We start from the raw sequence: 21,241 nt of genomic DNA, 5'->3' as shown, positions 1-21,241 counted from the left end.
AGTATATACTAGTATACTAGTATATACTAGTACTAGTATATACTAGTATATACATGTATATTCTAGTATATACTAGTATACTAGTATATGTACAAGTACTAAGATATACTAGTATTTATACTACTAAATACTAGTATATTCTAGTATATACTAGCATATACTAGTATCTATCCTAGAATAGATACAAGTATATACTAGTATATATACTATGTACCAGTATATATACTAGTATATAATCTAGTGTATACTAGTATATATACTAGTATTAGTATATATACCTGTACTAGTATATATACTAATACAAGTATATATACTACTATATATACTAGTATATATAGTAGTACTAGTATATATACTAGTATGTACTTGGATATACTAGTATATACTACTATACTAGACTATACTAGTACTAGTACTAGTACATATACTAGTAATATACTAGTATATACGAATATACTAGTATATACTAGTACTAATATTTACTAGTATATACTAATAATAGTATAGACTAGTACTAGTATATACTAGGATATGCTAGTACATACTAGTATATATACTAGTATATAATAGTATATACTAGTACTAGTACAAACTGCTAGTACATACTAGTATATATACCAGTATATACTAGTATTTACTAAAATATACTAGTATATACTAGTGTATATATACTAATATATACTAATACATACTAGTATTTATATTAGTATATACTAGTACTAGTATATACTGCTTGTACATACTTGTATATATACTAGTATATACAAGTACTAGTATATATACAAGTATATACTAGTATATACTAGTACTAGTATTTACTAGTACTAGTATATTCTAGTATATACTAGTACTAGTATATACTTATACATATAGTAGTATATACTAGTATATACTCGTATATATACTAGTATATATACTAGTATATATACTAGTGCTAGTATATACTAGTATAAACTAGTATATATTTGTATATATAATAATACATACTAGTATTTTATTAGTATATGTACTAGTACTAGTATTAAGATATACTAGTATTTCTTAGTATATACTAGTACTAGTATATTCTAGTATTAGTATATACTAGTACTTGTATATACTAGAATATATACTAGTATATACTAGTACTAATATATACTAGTACTAATATATACTAGTATATATACTAGTATATACTAGTACTAGTATACATACTAGTATAGACTATTACTAGCATATACTAGTACTAGTATATATACTTGTACTAGTATATATACTAGTATATATACTAGTATATTCTAGTACTAGTATATATATCCTATCTAATATATATAGTAATACTAATATATACTAGTATATATACTGGTACTAGTATATACTAGTATATACTAGTATCTAGTACTAGTATATACTAGTATTAGTACGTACTAGTACATATACATGTATATATACTAGTATATACTAGTACTAGTACGCACTAGTATAATAGAATATACTAGTATATATACATGTATATACTAGTACTAGTATATACTAGTATATAAATAATAGTCTATACTACTATACTAGTACGAGTATATACTAATACTAGTATATACTAGTATATATATTGGTATAAACTAGTATATATACTAGTATATATATTGGTATAAACTAGTATATATACTAGTATATATACTAGTACTAGTATAGATACTAGTATAGACTAGTACTAGTATATACTAGTAGAATATATACTAGTATATACTAGTATATATACTAGTATATATTCTAAAACTAGTATATACTTGTATATATAGTACTAGTATATACTAGTACTAGTATATATACTAGTATAGACTAATACTAGTATATACTAGTACTAGTATATATACTAGTACTAGTATATATACTTGTATTAATATATATTATAGTACTAGTACATATACTAGTATATATACTAGTGTAGACTAGTACTAGTATACACTAGTACTACTATATATACTAGTACTAGTATATATACTTGTATTAGTATATATTATAGTACTAGTATATATACTAGTATATATACTAATACTAGTATATACTAGTATATATACTTGTATATACTAGTTCTAAAGAATATACTAGTATAGTCTAGTACTAGTATATATACTCGTACTACTATATATAGTAGTATATATTCTAGTATTAATATATATACTAGCACTAGTACCAGTAAATATGTACTAGTATACACTAGTATATATACTAGTATACACTAGTATATACTAGTACTAGTATACACTAGTATATACTAAAACCTAGTATATACTAGTATATATATAGTGGTATATACTAGTATACTAGTATATACTAATATATATATAGTGGTATATACTAGTATACTAGTATATATATACTAGTACATATTAGAATATATACTAGTATAAACTAGTAGAAATACTAGTATACTAGTGTATATACTACTATATATACTAGTATACTAGTATATACACTAGTACTAGTATATATTAGTATATACTAGTATATACTAGTACTAGTATACACTAGTATATACTAGTACTAGTATATATATAGTAGTATATACTAGTATATACTAGTATATATATAGTAGTATATACTAGTATACTAGTATAAACTAGTACTAGTATATATATAGTAGTATATACTAGTATATACTAGTATATATATAGTAGTATATACTAGTATACTAGTATATACTAGTACTAGTATATACTAGTATATACTTGTATATTCTAGTATATACTAGTATACTAGTATATGTACTAGTACTAGTATATACTAGTATTTATACTAGTATATTCTAGTATATACTAGCATATACTAATATATATCCTAGAATAGATACAAGTATATACTAGCATATATATTATGTACCAGTATATACACTAGTATATAAACTAGTATATACTAGTATATATACTAGTACTAGTATATATACCTGTACTAGTATATATACTAATATAAGTATATATACTACTATATATACTAGTAGATATACTAGTACTAGTATATATACTAGTATATACTTGTATATACTAGTATATACTAGTATACTAGAATATACTAGTACTAGTACTAGTACATATACTAGTAATATACTAGTAATATACTAGTATATACTAATATACTAGTATATACTAGTACTAATATTTACTAGTATATACTAGTATATACTAATACTAGTATAGACTAGTACTAGTATATACTAGTATATGCTCGTACATACTAGTATACATACTAGTATATACTAGTATATACTAGTACTAGTACATACTGCTAGTACATACTAGTATATATACCAGTATATACTAGTATATACTAAAATATACTAGTATATACTAGTGTATATATACTAATATATACTAGTACATACTAGTATTTATACTAGTATATACTAGTACTAGTATATACTGCTTGTACATACTAGTATATATACTAGTATATACTAGTACTAGTATATATACAAGTATATACTAGTATATAATAGTATTAGTATTTACTAGTACTAGTATATTCTAGTATATACTAGTACTAGTATATATTATATATATATACTAGTATATACTAGTATACTAGTATATACTAGTACTAGTATATACTAGTATATACATGTATATTCTTGTATATACTAGTATACTAGTATATGTACTAGTACTAAGATATACTAGTATTTATACTACTATATACTAGTATATTCTAGTATATACTAGCATATACTAGTATCTATCCTAGAATAGATACAAGTATATACTAGTATATATACTATGTACCAGTATATATACTAGTATATAATCTAGTGTATACTAGTATATATACTAGTACTAGTATATATACCTGTACTAGTATATATACTAATACAAGTATATATACTACTATATATACTAGTATATATACTAGTACTAGTATATATACTAGTATGTACTTGTATATACTAGTATATACTAGTATACTCGAATATACTAGCACTAGTACTAGTACATATACTAGTAATATACTAGTATATACTAATATACTAGTATATACTAGTACTAATATTTACTAGTATATACTAGTATATACTAATACTAATATAGACTAGTACTAGTATATACTAGTATATGCTAGTACATACTAGTATATATACTAGTATATAATAGTATATACTAGTACTAGTACAAACTGCTAGTACATACTAGTATATATACCAGTATATACTAGTATATATTAAAATATACTAGTATATACTAGTGTATATATACTAATATATACTAATACATACTAGTATATATACTTGTATATACTAGTATATATACAAGTATATACTAGTATATATACAAGTATATGTACTAGTACTAGTACGAGTATATACTAGTATATGTACTAGTATTAGTACGAGTATATACTAGTATATACTAGTACTAGTACTACTACTAGTACTAGTATATACTTGTATATACTGGTATATACTAGTACTAGTATATACTAGTACTAGTATATACTAGGAGTATGTACGAGTATATACTAGTACTAGTATATACTAGAATATGGTGGTGTATACATTAATATATACTAGTACTAGTAGTATACTAGTATATACTAGTACATACTAGTACATATACTTGTCTATGTACTAGTACTAGTACTAGTATATACTAATATACTTGTATATACTAGTATATATTCTAGTACGAGTGTATATACCAGTTTATATACTAGTATATACTAATACTAGTATATATACTAGTATATACACTAGTAGTAGTATATATTTGTATATACTAGTATATATGTAGCAGTATATACTAGAATACTAGTATATACCAGTATATACTCGTATATACTAGTATATATTCTAGTACTAGTATATACTAGTATATATACTAATATATACACTAGTACTAGTATATACTAGTTTATATACTAGTGTATATACTAGTTTTAGTATATACTAGTATTTAATCTAAAATATACTAATATATATACTAGTATAGGTACTAGTACTAGTATGAGTATATACTAGTTTATACTGGTATTAGTATATACTAGAAGTGGTATATACCAGAACTATTATATACTAGTATATATACTGGTATATATACTAATATATACTAGTATATATACTAGTATATACTAGTACTAGTCTATACTAGTATATATACTAGCATATATACTAGTATATACTAGTACTAGTACCAGTACTAATATATATACTAGTATATACTAGTATATTTACTAGTATATATACTAATATATATGCTAGTACTAGTATATACTAGTACTAATATATACTAGTATATATACTAGTATACATACTAGTATATATACTAGTACTAGTATATATACTAGTACTAGTATATATACTAGTATACATACTAGTATGTATACTAGTACTAGTATATAACCTAGTATATATCTTAGTACTAGTATATACTAGTATATGTACTATTATATATTAGTACTAGTATATACTAGTACTAGTATATATACGAGTACTTGTATATACTGGTACATATACAAGTATTTACTAATATATATAGTAGTATATACTAGTACTGGTATATTCTAGTACTAGTATTCACTAGTGTATATATTAAAATATACGAGTACTAGTATATTGTATAAACTAGTACTCGTATATATTCCTATATATACTAGTACTCGTATATACTAATAGATATACTAGTATATACTAGTATACATTAATATATATATATAGTAGTATATACTAGTATTCTAAAATATATTAGTATATACTCGTATATATACTAGTACTAGTACTAGTATATATACTAATATATATCTGAGTATATACTAGTATATACTAGTACTAGTATATACTAGATTATACTAGTATATTCTAGCATATACTCGTATATACTAATTATATAGTACTAGTGTATATACTAGTATATACTAGTATATACTGGTATATATACTAGTATATGTACTAGTATTAGTACTAGTATACACTAGTATACTAGTATGTACTAGTATATACTAGTACTGGTATATACTAGTACTGGTATATACTAGTACTAGTTTATATACTAGTATATACTTGTATATATACTAGTACTAGTATATATAGTCGTATTAGTATATATTATAGTACTAGTATATACACTAGTATATACTAGTATATATATTAGTATAGACTAGTATTAGTATATAATAGTACTAGTATATATACTAGTACTAGTATATATACTTGTATTAGTTTATATTATAGTACTAGTATATATACTAGTATATATAATAGTACTAGTATATACTAGTACTAGTAAATATACTAGTATAGGCTAGTACTAATATATGTACCTGTACTAGTATATATAGTAGTATATATTCTAGTATTAATATATATACTGGTACTAGTATATACTAGTATATACTAGGATATATACTAGTATATATACTAGTACTAGTATATACTAGTACTAGTATATATACTAGTATATGTACTAGTATATACTAGTACCAGTATATACTAGTATATATACTAGTATACTAATATATATACTAGTATATACTAGTATATATACTAATATATATACTAGTATATATACTTGTATACTAGTATATATACTAGTACTAGTATATACTAGTATATACTAGTACTAGTATATACTAGTATATATATAGTAGTATATACTAGTGTACTAGTATATATTAGTATATACTAGTACACTAGTATATACTACTATATATATACTAGTATATACTAGTACTAGTATATATACTAGTATATAATAGTATATATATAGTAGTATATATATAGTAGTATATACTAGTATATATTCGTATATACTAGTATATATATTAGTATATATACTAGTATATACTCGTATATACTAGTATATATACTAGTACTAGTACTAGTATATATACTAGTATATACTAGTAGAAACTAGTATATATACTAGTATATACTAGTAGAAACTAGTATATATACTAGTTTGTACTAGTATATACTAGTATATATACTAGTATATACTAGTACTAGTAAGTATATTAGTATAGTCTAGTACTAGTATATATACTCGTACTAGTATATATAGCAGTATATATTCTAGTATAAATATATATACTAGTACTAGTATATACTAGTGTATATACGTACTAGTTTATACTAGTACTAGTATATATACTAGTATATACTAGGATATATACTAGTTTATATACCAGTACTAGTATATACTAGTACTAGTATATATACTAGTATATGTACTAGTATATACTAGTACCAGTATATATTAGTATATATGTACTAGTATATATTAATATATATACTAGTATACTAGTATATATACTAGTATATACTAGTATATATACTAGTATACTAGTATATATACTCGTACTAATATATACTAGTATATACTTGTATTTATACTAGTATATACTAGTACTAGTATATACTAGTATATACTAGTACTAGTATATACTTGTATATACTAGTATATACTTGTATTTATACTAGTATATACTAGTATATACTAGTACTAGTATATACTACGCCTAAGATCTACCCTATGAATTTTGCTAGAATTACTGTACGTATTTCTCGTAATTACAGAAGATATTGAAAAATTACAGAGTTAACAATTACTAATTTTTGTAAGATTGTGACATAATATAAAAACACGAAGATAATAATGAAAATCGGAAGTACAGAAATATCAAATATAATCCACGAAGTATGAGTGATGTAAATACAAATTTGAATTGCATCACTATTTATTACAGAACTGATTACAAAATGACTTACTGGTTACTGATACAAAGACTTGCAAACTTTCGCCATTCGTAAGGATAGTATGAAGGTAAATCAGAAAGATGACAATCACACATATATAGTAAACAAAGTCAGAGGGACGTTACCGACTTTGAGTGATGTACAAAGGGTTGAAGATAGTAAAGCTTAATTTAGAAAGAAAGCTATCTGAGAGAGAAGAAGAGAGAACTGAGAAGAGAAGAGAACTATTGAGAACTATTTGAAAAGAACTTTGGTTGCTGCTGTTGCTGGTCTTTCCTTGAAAGCGCTCTGCCTTCTTTGCTTGAATGAAGAGGTATTTATAGAGGGCTGTGTCTCAGACGAGTGGCTGAAATCAGTTGCTTGCTGATGAAGGAAAGTGTGGGATTGGTGGAAGGAAGTTGTGGTCGAAAATGGATAGCTTTCTGGAGAAGGATTCTCCAGGATAAGAAGGTGGTACGAAGAGGGAACATGTCATGTTGATGAGGGAGACGTGGCGAGTTCTGGTATGCTGGTGGCTGATGAAGTGATGGAGGAATCTTGCATAGTGGAGCTTCGTGCGATCGTCGGTAGGTAAGTATCGTTTGTGCGGGAGAAGAAGGAAAAGGAGCCGTTGTTATGCGTTGATGTGACCCCAAATTGGTCACATCGGTGAGGAGCATCTTTGCGAAGGGGCGATGTCGCTTTATGATTTGTCCTTTATGCAGCGTGGATTTGTCTTCATATGAAAAGGGAATCTTTCCTGTGTCTTTATTTTGTCTTATTTGGAAAAGGGAATATTTTATCTTTCTTTATGCTGTAGCAGTCATATCGGTGCTGAAGAAGGGAATTTAACCGTTGGGTCGGGTCATTCAGTCTGTAGGCCTCTGGCTGAAATCATCCAATAGGGGATTCCCTGATTGGACCGTTTCTTCTGAAGTTGCTGGCATGGTTGTATCGGGAGCAAAAACATGGAGTAGTGTTTGCTCTATTTCGTCAAAAGTAGCATTGGGACGTGATTGTTTCAGCTTTTTGAGGTAGGCTAAAAATGTAGGAAGACTGACTGTATTATTTGACACTGGATTGAAGGTTTCAGGTTGTGGAGGCATTCGTTTCAAAGGTAGTGTGGCAGGATTGGTACTGAAAATGTCCCACCATTTGACTTTCAAGGTTTTGCCTAATTGGGGAATATACTCATAATTGTTAGTATTATTTTCAGAAATGGAGTATTCCCATTTGAGAATCTAAGGGATTTGATATATTGCCATGAAGTAGAGATGGTAATCATCTAGGTTGGTGCAAGTATTATGTTGAACAAATTTTGTTTGTAGGCTTTGGAACGCATCAGGCAATATTTGGGTTTGAGATCCCCATATCAAAAACCAGTGACGAAACCAACTGGGGAATCTTTCTAAGACAGGAAGTTTGAATTGGACATACCAAGAATGAGTATTATTTGGATTTTGGTAGGCAAATACTTTATGCCATGCCTCGATATGTTCAGAATATTTATAAGATTTATATGGAAATTCTGGATTTAGTAACCTTTTTCCTTGGAGGGGATTACAACCCCAATCTTCATAGGAAAGCAATTTTTTGATTTGGAATTTTGAATATGCATATAATTTGGTAGTACCTTGGTAGAAGTGAACAATGGATACGGAACCAATTTCCATGAGAATGGCTTCATACCATTCACGGGTTTTAATGCCATAGGATGAATTCATGTGATTTGAAAGGTAGAGGGGAGCTATTTTATATGGGTCAAGTAGGGCATGATCATCAGAAATGATTACCTCTGGTAAAAAAGCAGTTTCGATATAAATGGATTTGGCAGAGGTTGAGGTTTGTTTATGTGGGTATGATGCCGGGGAAAACGCCGGACTTGGAGTAGATATTGGACTCTGTGGAGGAGTCTGTATTAAGTATTCTGGTACGTTCGAGGATCGAAGGGGTGACATGGGTGTCAGGTTAAGAGAGGAATGGGTGGGCATAAGAGGCCCATACCTATTACTTGGGACTAAATCCATTGGATGTTTTCCTTTGGTGTCTGGAGATTGAGGATTCATATTGATATTTGTATTGATATTCTTATTTGAGAGAAAGAGTTGCAAACCGTAGGAGGAAAAACCGTAAGATGAGATGGTTTCGTCCGTAGGTTGTACTATATGGTCCCCCCTGTAAAAATTCACGGGTTAAGAAGTCAGGCAGAGAATTGGAAGAACCGTGAAGATGTTCAATAGAAAAATCAAAAGCAGACAAAATAGCTTGCCACCGGGCAAATATTTGCTTTGACACAAGATTTTGGACATCCTTTTGCAGAATGTCTTTTGTTGCCTTACAATCAGTGCGAATTAAAAAATGTTGATTAAGAATATCAGTTTGAAATTTGCAAACACAATGAATAATGGCTAGCAATTCTTTTTTGACAGTAGAGTAATTCTTTTGGGTAGGATTCCATGCTTTAGAAGTAAAACGTATTAATTGTTCTTTAGAATCAATTGATTGTTTTAATATACCTCCTAATCCAATTTCTGAAGCATCGCATTCAATAATTTTAAAAGCCGTTGGATCAGATAAAGTCAAACATGGAAGTTCTTTGGCTTTTAGTTTAAGTTTTTGTACAGCCAAAGTATGAATATTAGTCCAGGGTGGAGGATTCTTTTTTAACCGATCATATAAAGGTTTAGCATCTAACGCTAGATTTTGGTAAAAATCATTTATATAATTTAGACATCCTAAAAATCGTTGCAATTCAGTTTTATCTAGAATTTTATCAGGGAATTTGTCAGCAAAGAGAATTGATCTATCAATTGGAATGATTGTTCCTTGATTGATATTATGTCCTAGGAATCTTATTTTTGTTCGGAACAGATTTATCTTTTTAGCAGAAACAACTAATCCAGTTGTTTTTACTGTGTGAATAAAAGTATGAAGATGTTTAAAATGTTGCTCTACTGATTCAGAAAAGACTAAAACATCATCAATATAAACAATCATAAATTTGTAAAAAGGATTAAAGATATCATTCATTATTTTTTGAAATTCAGATGGAGCATTTTTAAGACCGAAAGGCATAACGTTCCATTCATATTGTCCGAAGGGAACATTGAAAGCTGTTTTATATTTATCTTCTTCTTTTATTTGGATTTGCCAAAAACCAGATTTTAAATCGAATTTGGAGAAGATTACAGCATGTAATAATCTGTCAAGTAAGTCCTTTTTATTTGGAATGGGATACCGAATCCATTTTAAGACTTTATTAAGGGGTTTATAATTAATGACTAACCGGGGAACTCCTCGTTCTGCTCAGCATTTTTATTCACATAAAAGCAGAACAACTCCAAGGAGATGAACTAGGACGTATTAATTTCTTTTGGAGTAAATCGTTTATTTCTAGCTGACATGTTTGCAATAATTCTGTATTCATCTGAATTGGTCTAGCTTTTGTTGGTATCTTTGTTTCACTAAAACTTGGTTCATATGGCAATCCAACAAAATGTTGTTTTCTATGCCTAAACGCATTGGGTAATTCATTGCATGTCTCTTTTTCAATAAAATGTTTGCGTTGTATTTTTTGTATTATCTCATGAGTTTGGAGCTTTTCGCTGATAAGTTTATGTTTGATTTCAAGTTGTAAAGATCCTAAGAAATTTTCTTTGTATTTCATATTCTGTTTAACAGTATTAATTTCTTTAATTTTTGGTTTATCAAGAAATTCAAATTTAATAGGAGTACCGTGAGTATTTGTTTCAATACCTGTATGAGAAACTGTAACTGGGTATGGCAAAGTAAGAAAAGGTACGCCAAGGATCACAGCTTGACTGAGTCCTTTGACCATTATGAATGGAGTTGGAAAACAATGTCCTTCCATACAAATTTTAGCATTGGATAATTTGTATTTAATAAAAAGTCTACTACCATCAGCCGTATTGAGGATTTGAGTGGTCTTATCAAAATATTTTGTAGGGACTAATCCCTCATTAAGGCAATTCAGATCAGCACCTGAATCAACCAATGCTAAGGATTGGAATTCATATTCATCATTTATTACTATGGTTATTAATACAAACCATTTTTGTGTTATTACTCTATTTAAAACATTTACCGAATGTCTATTAGATGATTCACCGTGATCCATTTGATCTAAATAATCATTAGAATGATATGATTTGAGTAAATGATTAAATTCTACTATGTCTTCTTCAGTATGAAGTTCGGAGGTATTATCATGAAGTTCGGGTGGCTTCATGTTGACTGATTCGTTTCATAATATCAGAGAAATTATAATTATCAGGAGGTTTAACTAATGGTGTATGTTTTGTTTTTGTTTTAGTTAAATTGATAAACTGAGTAATTATTTCTCTTTTTTCATTCGGATCAGGTATTTTCTCTATTAAATCCAAGATAAGATTATCCTCTTTTGTTAATGTATGAATATCAGAGGATGTAATGGGACATTGACATATTTCGTTTTCTGTATCCGAACTATCAGACCAATAGAATTCGTCATTATGTATTGTTCCTATAAAAGAAGTATCACTACTGGAGGAAGTAGTGTCTGATTCTGAACTATCGGATGAATCATATAATTGAATAATATCATAGATTTTATTTCTAATGGATTCGTCTAATGTAATAGAGTCTAATTTTTGCTTAACTTTGCATTGACTTTTATAATGGCCTACTTTGCCACATTTATAACAAACAGGTAATTTCTTCTTATTTTGAGATGATTTAGAAGCAAAACGTTTTGTAAATTTCTTATATTTTTTCTGCTTGGTTGGAAAAGACTTATATGTTTTGTCTTGTTTATTTCGATGTTTTTTCTTTTTATATACTTTATGGATTTTATGCGGTTTTGTTTTATCTATATGACCTTGGTCCATATGATAGCCAAATTGTTGGCAAAAATTTCCTAATTCTTTTTTGCCACTTAGATTCTGTTTATCAAGTTGTTTTTTGAGTTTCAGATCTGTACATAGGGCTAGGCCTTCAGCACAGATTTCTGAGGATAATTCTCCTAGTGTATATTGGGAATAATTTATGACACCACTATTTTTATTTTTTAGACGTTCTTTGACCTTCTCAGCAAATAAGTAAGGTAGTTCGGCTACGAACTTTTCTTTCCAGTGGTCAAGATGATTATCTTCCCGTATAAGTAGTCGAGAGAAAAAGACGTCTTTATACCATTTATAGTGTGATAGTGTAGGACATCGTAGATTAGATAAAAGATCAGCAGTCCTGGCTGCAAGTATCGAAGTATTTCCTATAAAATGAAGAGCAATTGTATATATTAAAGAGTTGACAGCATCACTTTCAGAATATACCATATCCTGGTTATGTTCATTTTTTGCTGTCCATTGTCGAGTATTAGTTAATATTTGTTGTTTTGTTTGTTCATTAAGATATGAATCCCACCATCCTCTAAGCCATCCGGTGAATCCTGAGACTATAGCTTTTGCTATTTCTTGGTCATGACTACCAGCCATTTTACATGCCGATACATACATAGTCATGTGTTTCATTGTATCTAATATTCTATGATCAGAAATTCCATTTATATTCCAATCTATAATTGTTCGACCTGTGTATGTAGAAGTATGACTTGTTAGGTCTTCTTCTAATTGGATATCAACTGGGGTTGGCCTTTTATAATATGGTCGGGCATTTATGGGTTGCCAGTTTTTACTATAATTGATATGATTTATACTATCAGGAGTAAGTTGTATTTCAGAAAATGCTTCCTGCATATTTTGTATTGTATTGGCAATAGGTGGTTCTACAACTTCATTGGTTTGGAAAAGTATCTCTTCTTGTAGAGTCATATTATCGTGTTCAGGGATTTTTGCTTTTCCTTTATCATTATCTGGGAGAACTGGGAGAACTATTATAGGTGTGGGATCTTTTATTTCTAATTTAGATAATTTAGAAATTAGTTGTCCCATAAGTGTTGTATTGTCATCTCCAATATGAAATTTATCCTTATTCAAGTCAGGAGGTGGTTTAAAAAATAATTGTTTTTTCTCCTTGTAAGTAGGAGGTTATAATAAATTTTCTAGTCTATTTGTTTGTTGTCCAAGCGTATGAAGACAAAGATTTGTATAATTGTTTTGTTCAATTATGTGTGGGAGTAATTCTATTCGAGCTATATTGGCATTATTCAATTTATAAGGTGTGGCTACTGTTTCATATACAACCATTTGGGTTGCTGAGGATCCTACTGTTTGTTCTAGAGTTTTTGCAGTTGGTACTGTAGTAGCAAGTCCTTGAATTTTCAAGCTTTGTTCAGGAGGATGTATAGATTTGATAGTATTCCCTTCTGTTGTATTGAATACGGTATATTGGGTTTCTACTGTATTTATTTCAAAGTCAGGAATAGAAATATTGTGCTGGCTTAAGGTGTCCCTTAACCAGTCAAAAAAGCATTTTCCTTTATTTCCCTTTTGTCTCCATTTGTTAAATTGAGAATGAAATAATTCGACTAGCCTGGGTTTAAATTCTTTAACATACCATTCTCTAATATTTTTATTTTCTGGAGATAAAAAATCTTTGATAATATCATCTCGGGTGAATGTTTCTTCAAGCTGTAATACTTGAATGAATTCTGCCTCAGCAGGTTCTTTTTCAGCTTGTCTATATTGGGGTATAATGATATTATCAGATGTTCGCAGAAGTCCATCAATCTGTGGTTTTGGTGTTGATGGAATACTTATTATTGGAGGAATTCTAGTATAAGTAGTAATGGATTTTCTTGGGGGTTCTGGATCTAAAAAAGAATGGTTACTTGAAGTTTCTGAGATGGATGCATTATCCATATTTCTATTATTTGTAGTAAATTGTATTTCAATATTTTCGTCTGTATATTCAATAATCTTGTCTGGAATATTTTGAATAGGATTTTGTGATGGTTGGTTTTCATTATGGATAGCCCATGTTTGGGGTAGAACAATATCTGACCATGATATTGTTTTTGGTATAATTGTATTTGATTTTTCCATATTAGTTTGAAAAAATATTGTTTGTCCCCTAGTATCCATTTGGAGTACGTTCGGACATAGAGTAGTCATTACTTTATAATATATCCGATATACAATAGCAATATTTTGCGAACCTGTTACCATATCAAATCCTTGTGTTTTAAGGTTTAAGGATAAAACATTTAGTATATTTGGATCTGTTAGTGATACAGAATAATTTGGAAAACAGTTGAAATATATTGGTCCACTACATAAGCTAGATTCGACCATTCCTAATAGAGAATCTGAAAATCTATTATGCCTAGTATCTTGTAGACAGATTAAGATAGAATTATTTAATCCTAAGCGAGTTAAAGGTTTGACTGCCATTTGTATTAGTCCTATATGTAAATATTTATAATTCTTATTTTTATGGACTTGTAATATATTTTGAGATAATAATTGAAAATCTTCTTGGTTACTAGTAACAGAGAGAGTTTCTTCTACTGTTTTTATGGCATATCGGACTTTGAGGTCGAATGTACCTTTTTTGTAGATATCTGATATTGGAACCTTTGGTATGTTCTAATTCTGTATTTGGTGTTCAATATCATTAATAATGATTTCTTCTTTGTTCATAATCCTTAGAGTAGTATACTAGTAAACTAGTATATACTAGTATATACTAGTACTAGCATATACTAGTCTATACTTGTATAATCTAATATATACAAGTATATTCTAATAAATACTAGTATATACAAATATCCAAGTATATACTAGTATATATACTACTACTAGAGTATATACTAGTTTATATACTAGTACTAGTATTTATACTAGTGTATATACTAGTATATATAATAGTATATACTAGTACTAGTATATACTAGTATATACACTAATACTAGTATATACTAGTATATACTAATATATATATAGTAGTATACTAGTATATACTCGTATATACTAGTACTAGTATATACTAGTACATATACTAGTACTAGTATATACTAGTATATATACTAATATATACACTAGTACTAGTATATATAGTAGTATATACTAGTACTAGTATATATACTAGTATATACTAGTACTAGTATATATACTAGTATATACAAGTATATACTAGTATATATACTAGTATAAATACTAGTACTAGTATATACTAGTACTATTATATATACTAGTATATATACAAGTACTAGTATATACTAGTATATATACTAATATATACACTAGTACTAGTATATATACTAGTATATAATAGTACTATTATATATACTAGTATATATACTAGTACTAGTATATACTAGTATATATACTAGTATATGCTAGTACTTGTATAGATACTAGTATATACTAGTATATACTAGTATATATACTAGTATATACTAGTACTGGTATATATACTAGTATAGACTAGTATATATACTTGTACTAGTATATATACTAATACAAGTATATATACTACTATATATACTAGTATAGACTAGTATATATACTTGTACTAGTTTATATACTCATACTAGTACATTCTAGTACTAGTGTACATATACTAGTATATATACTAATATATACTAGTACTAGTATATATATTAGTATATCTACTAGTATACTAGTATATTCTAGTATATATACTAGTACTAGTATATATTAGTATATATACTAGTACTAGTATATATACTAGTATATATACTTTTACTAGAATATACACTAATACAAGTTTATATACTTCTATATAAACTAGTATATACACTAGTACTAGTATATATACTAGTACTCGTATATATACTAGTACTAGTATATACTATTAGATATACTAGTATATATACTAGTACTAGTATATACAAGAATATAAACTAATATTTACAATACTATTAGTATATATACTAGTATATACTAGTACTAGTATATACACTAGTATATATAATAGTACTAGTATATACTAGTACTAGTATATATACTAGTATATACTAGTACTAGTATATATAGTAGTATATATACTAGTATAGACATGTATATACACTTGTACTAGTATATAAACTTATACAAGTATATATACTACTATATATATTTGTATATATACTAGTACCAGTCTATACTAGTATATATATACAAGTACTAGTACTAGTACTAGCATATATACTAGTATATAGAACTAGTATATACTATTAAATATACTAGTAAATCTACTAGTACTAGTATATACTAGTATATATACTAGTACTAGTATATATTAGTATATATACTAGTACTAGTGTTTATACCAAGATATATACTATTATACATACAAGTAGTATTCATACTAGTACTAGTATTTATATTAGTGCTAGCATATAGTAGTATATATACTAGTAATATATATACAAGTACTAGTACTAATACTAGTATATATACTAGTATATAGTACTAGTATATACTAGTATATATGCTAGTATATATACTAGTACTAGTATATACTAGTATATATACTAGTACTAGTATAAATTAGTATATATACTAGTACTTGTGTATATATTAGTATATATACTTGTATATACTAGTACTAGTACATATACTAGTATATACTAGTACCATTATATATACTAATACAATTATATGTACTACTATATATACTAGTATATATACTAGTACTAGTATATATACTAGTACTAGTATATATACTAGTCTTAGTATATACTAGTACCAGTCTATACTAGTATATATAATAGTCCTAGTATATACGAGTACTAAGATATACCAGTACTAGTACATACTAGTACTAGTATATACGAGTATATACTAGTAAATAGAAGTATACTAGTATATACTAGTACTAGTACTAGTACATATACTAGTATATATACTAGTTCATACTAGTATATACTAGTATATAAAAGTATATATACTAGTATATATACTAGTATATACTAGTATATACACATGTATATGAACTAGTACTTGTACTAGCACATACTAGTATAAACTAATACTCGTATATATAATAGTATAGACTAGTACTAGTATATACTAGTGTATGCTAGTACGTACTAGTATATATACTAGTATATACTAGTACTAGTATATACTTCTAGTACATACTAGTATATATACCAGTACATACTAGCACATACGAGTATATACTGGTATATATACTTGTATATACCAGTATATACTAGTACTAGTATATATATTAGTATATATACTAGTATATACTAGTATATATACTAGTACTAGTTTATATACTCGTACTAGTATATACTAGTATTTATACTAGTACGAGTACATACTCGCACTAGTATATACTAATATATATACTAGTACTAGTATATATACTAGTATAGACTAGTACCAGTATATGCAAGTATATGCTAGTACATACTAGTATATATACTAGTATATACTAGTACTAGTATATACTAGTACTAGTATATACTAGTATATACTAGTATATATATACTAGTACTAGTATATATTAGTATATATACAAGTATGTACTAGTATATACACAAGTATATATACTAGTATACTAGTATATATACTAGTACTAGTATGGATACTACTAAACTAGTATATGTACTAGTATAGATACTAGTACTAGTATGTACTAGTATATATACTAGTATATACTAGTATATACTACAATATATACTAGTATATATGCTAGTACTAGTAGTAGTATATATACTAGTATATGTTAGTATATAAGAATACTAGTATATACTATTATGTACTAGTATATATTAGTATATATACTAGTATATATTAATATATTATTAGTATATGTACTAGTACTAGTACTAAGATATACTAGTATATCTTAATATATATTAGTACTAGTATATACTAGTATATATACTAGTATATACTAGTACTAGTATATATCAGTACCAGTATATACCAGTACTAGTATATACCAGTATATACTAGTATATACTAGTACTAGTACTAGTATATACTAGTACTTGTACTAGTACTAGTATATACTGGTATATACTCGTACTAGTACTAGTACATATACTACTAATACATAATAGTATATACTAGTACTAGTATATAAACTAGTATATATACTAGTATATATACTAACATATACTACTATATACTAGTATATAAATATAGTACTAGTATAGTACTAGTATAGTACTAGTATATAATAATATATACTAGTACTAGTATATATACTAATATATATACTGGTATATATACTAATATATACTAGTATATATATACTAGTATATACTAGTACCAGTATATATACTGGTATATATACAAGTATATATACTAGTACATACTAGTACTAGTATATACTAGTACTAGTTTATATACAAGTATATATACTAGTATATACTACTACTAGTATATAGTATATACTGTTATACTAGTGCATATTAGTATATACGAGTATATACTAGTCTATACTAGTATATCTGCTAATACATACTCGTATATATACTAGTATGTATACTAGTACTAGTACTAGTATATATGCTAGTATATATACTAGTATATACTAGTACTAGTATATACTAGTCTATAAAAGTATATACTAGTATATACTAGTATATACAAGTATATATACTGGTATAAATACTAGTATTTACTAGTATATACTAGTATATGAACTAGTACCAGTACTAGTATATACTAGTATATACTAATAATAGTATTTACTACTATATATACCAGTATATACTAGAATATACTAATATATACTAGTATAAATATACGAGTATAAACTAATATATATACCAGTACATACGAGTATATACTCGTATATATACTAGTATATACTTGTATATACAAGTATATATCCTAGTATATACTAGTATATATACCAGTATATACTAGTATTAATATATATACTAATACTAGTATATATATACTAGTATTTGTATATATATACTAGTACTAGTATATACTAGTACCAGTATATATACTAGTATAGTCTAGTACTATATACTAGTATATATACTAGTAGTAGTACTAATACTAGTATATATAATACTAGTATATATACTACTATATACTAGCATTAGTATAAATTCTAGTACTAGTATATATACTATTATATACTAGTACTAGAATATATACGACTAGTATATATACTATTATATACTGGTACTAGCATATATACTAGTTTATATACTGATACATAGAGTATATACTAGTAGATACTAGTACTAGTGTATACTAGTATATATACTAGTATAAACTAGTACTAGTATATAATAGTATATACTAGTACTAGTATATATACTAGTAAATATACTAGTATATATACTAATATGTACTAGTATATATATACTAGTATATATTAATACTAGTATATACCAGTACTAGTATGTACTAGTATATACCAGTACTAGTATGTACCAGTATATATACTAGTACTAGTATGTACCAGTACTAGTATGTACTAGTACTAGTAGGTACTAGTACTAGTATATTCTAGTACTAGTATGTACGAGTACTAGTATGTACTAGTATATATAATAGTATATACTAGTACTAGTATATATATTAATATATATACTAGTACATATACTAATATATACTAGTATATATATACTAGTATATACTAGTACTAGTATATACTAGTACTAGTATGTACTAGTATATATACTGGTATATATACAAGTATATATACTAGTACATACTAGGACTAATATATACTAATACTAGTATATATACTAGTATATATACAAGTATATACTAGTACTAGTTTATACTAGTACTAGTATATATACTAGTATATACTAGTACTAGTTTATATACTAGTATATATACAAGTACATAGTATATATACTAGTATATATACTAGCACTAGTATATATTCTAGTATATATATATACTAGTACTAGTACATATACTAGTATATATACTTGTATATATACTTGTACTAGTGTACTTGTATATATATATACTAGTATATATACTAGTAAATATACTAGTATATATATTAGTATATATACTAGTATATACTAGTATATACTAGTATATATACTAGTACTAGTATATACTAGTATATATGCTATTACCAGTATATACTAAGATATATACTAGTACTAGTATATAGTAGTATATATACTACTACTAGTATTTATACTACTACTAGTATTTATACTAGTACTAGTATTTATACTAGTACTAGTATATACTAGTACTAGTGCTAGTACTAGTACATATACTAGTATATATACTAGTATATACTAGTATAAATACTAATATATTCTAGTACATACTAAAATATACTAGTATGCTAGTATTTATACTAGTATATATACTAGTATACTAGTACTAATATATACATATATATATACTAGTACTAGTATATACTAGTATATACTAATATATACAAGTATATATGTAGGAGTATACACTAATATTTAAACTAGTACATACGAGTACATACTGGTATATATACTAGTATATAGTAGTATAAACTAATATTTAAACTAGTACATACGAGTACATACTGGTATATATACTAGTATATAGTAGTATATATACTAGTACTAGTTTATATACTCGTAATAGTATATACTAGTACTAGTGTACATATATTAGTATATATACTAGAATATATTAGTATATATACTAG

Source organism: Amborella trichopoda, chromosome 10, assembly GCF_054954075.1.
Source record: "Amborella trichopoda isolate Santa Cruz 75 chromosome 10, AtrichopodaSantaCruz75HAP2 v2.0, whole genome shotgun sequence".
NCBI classification, from domain to species: Eukaryota; Viridiplantae; Streptophyta; class Magnoliopsida; order Amborellales; family Amborellaceae; genus Amborella; species Amborella trichopoda.
The sequence above is the reverse complement of the archived record's forward strand: the minus strand, read 5'-3'. Positions refer to the sequence as shown.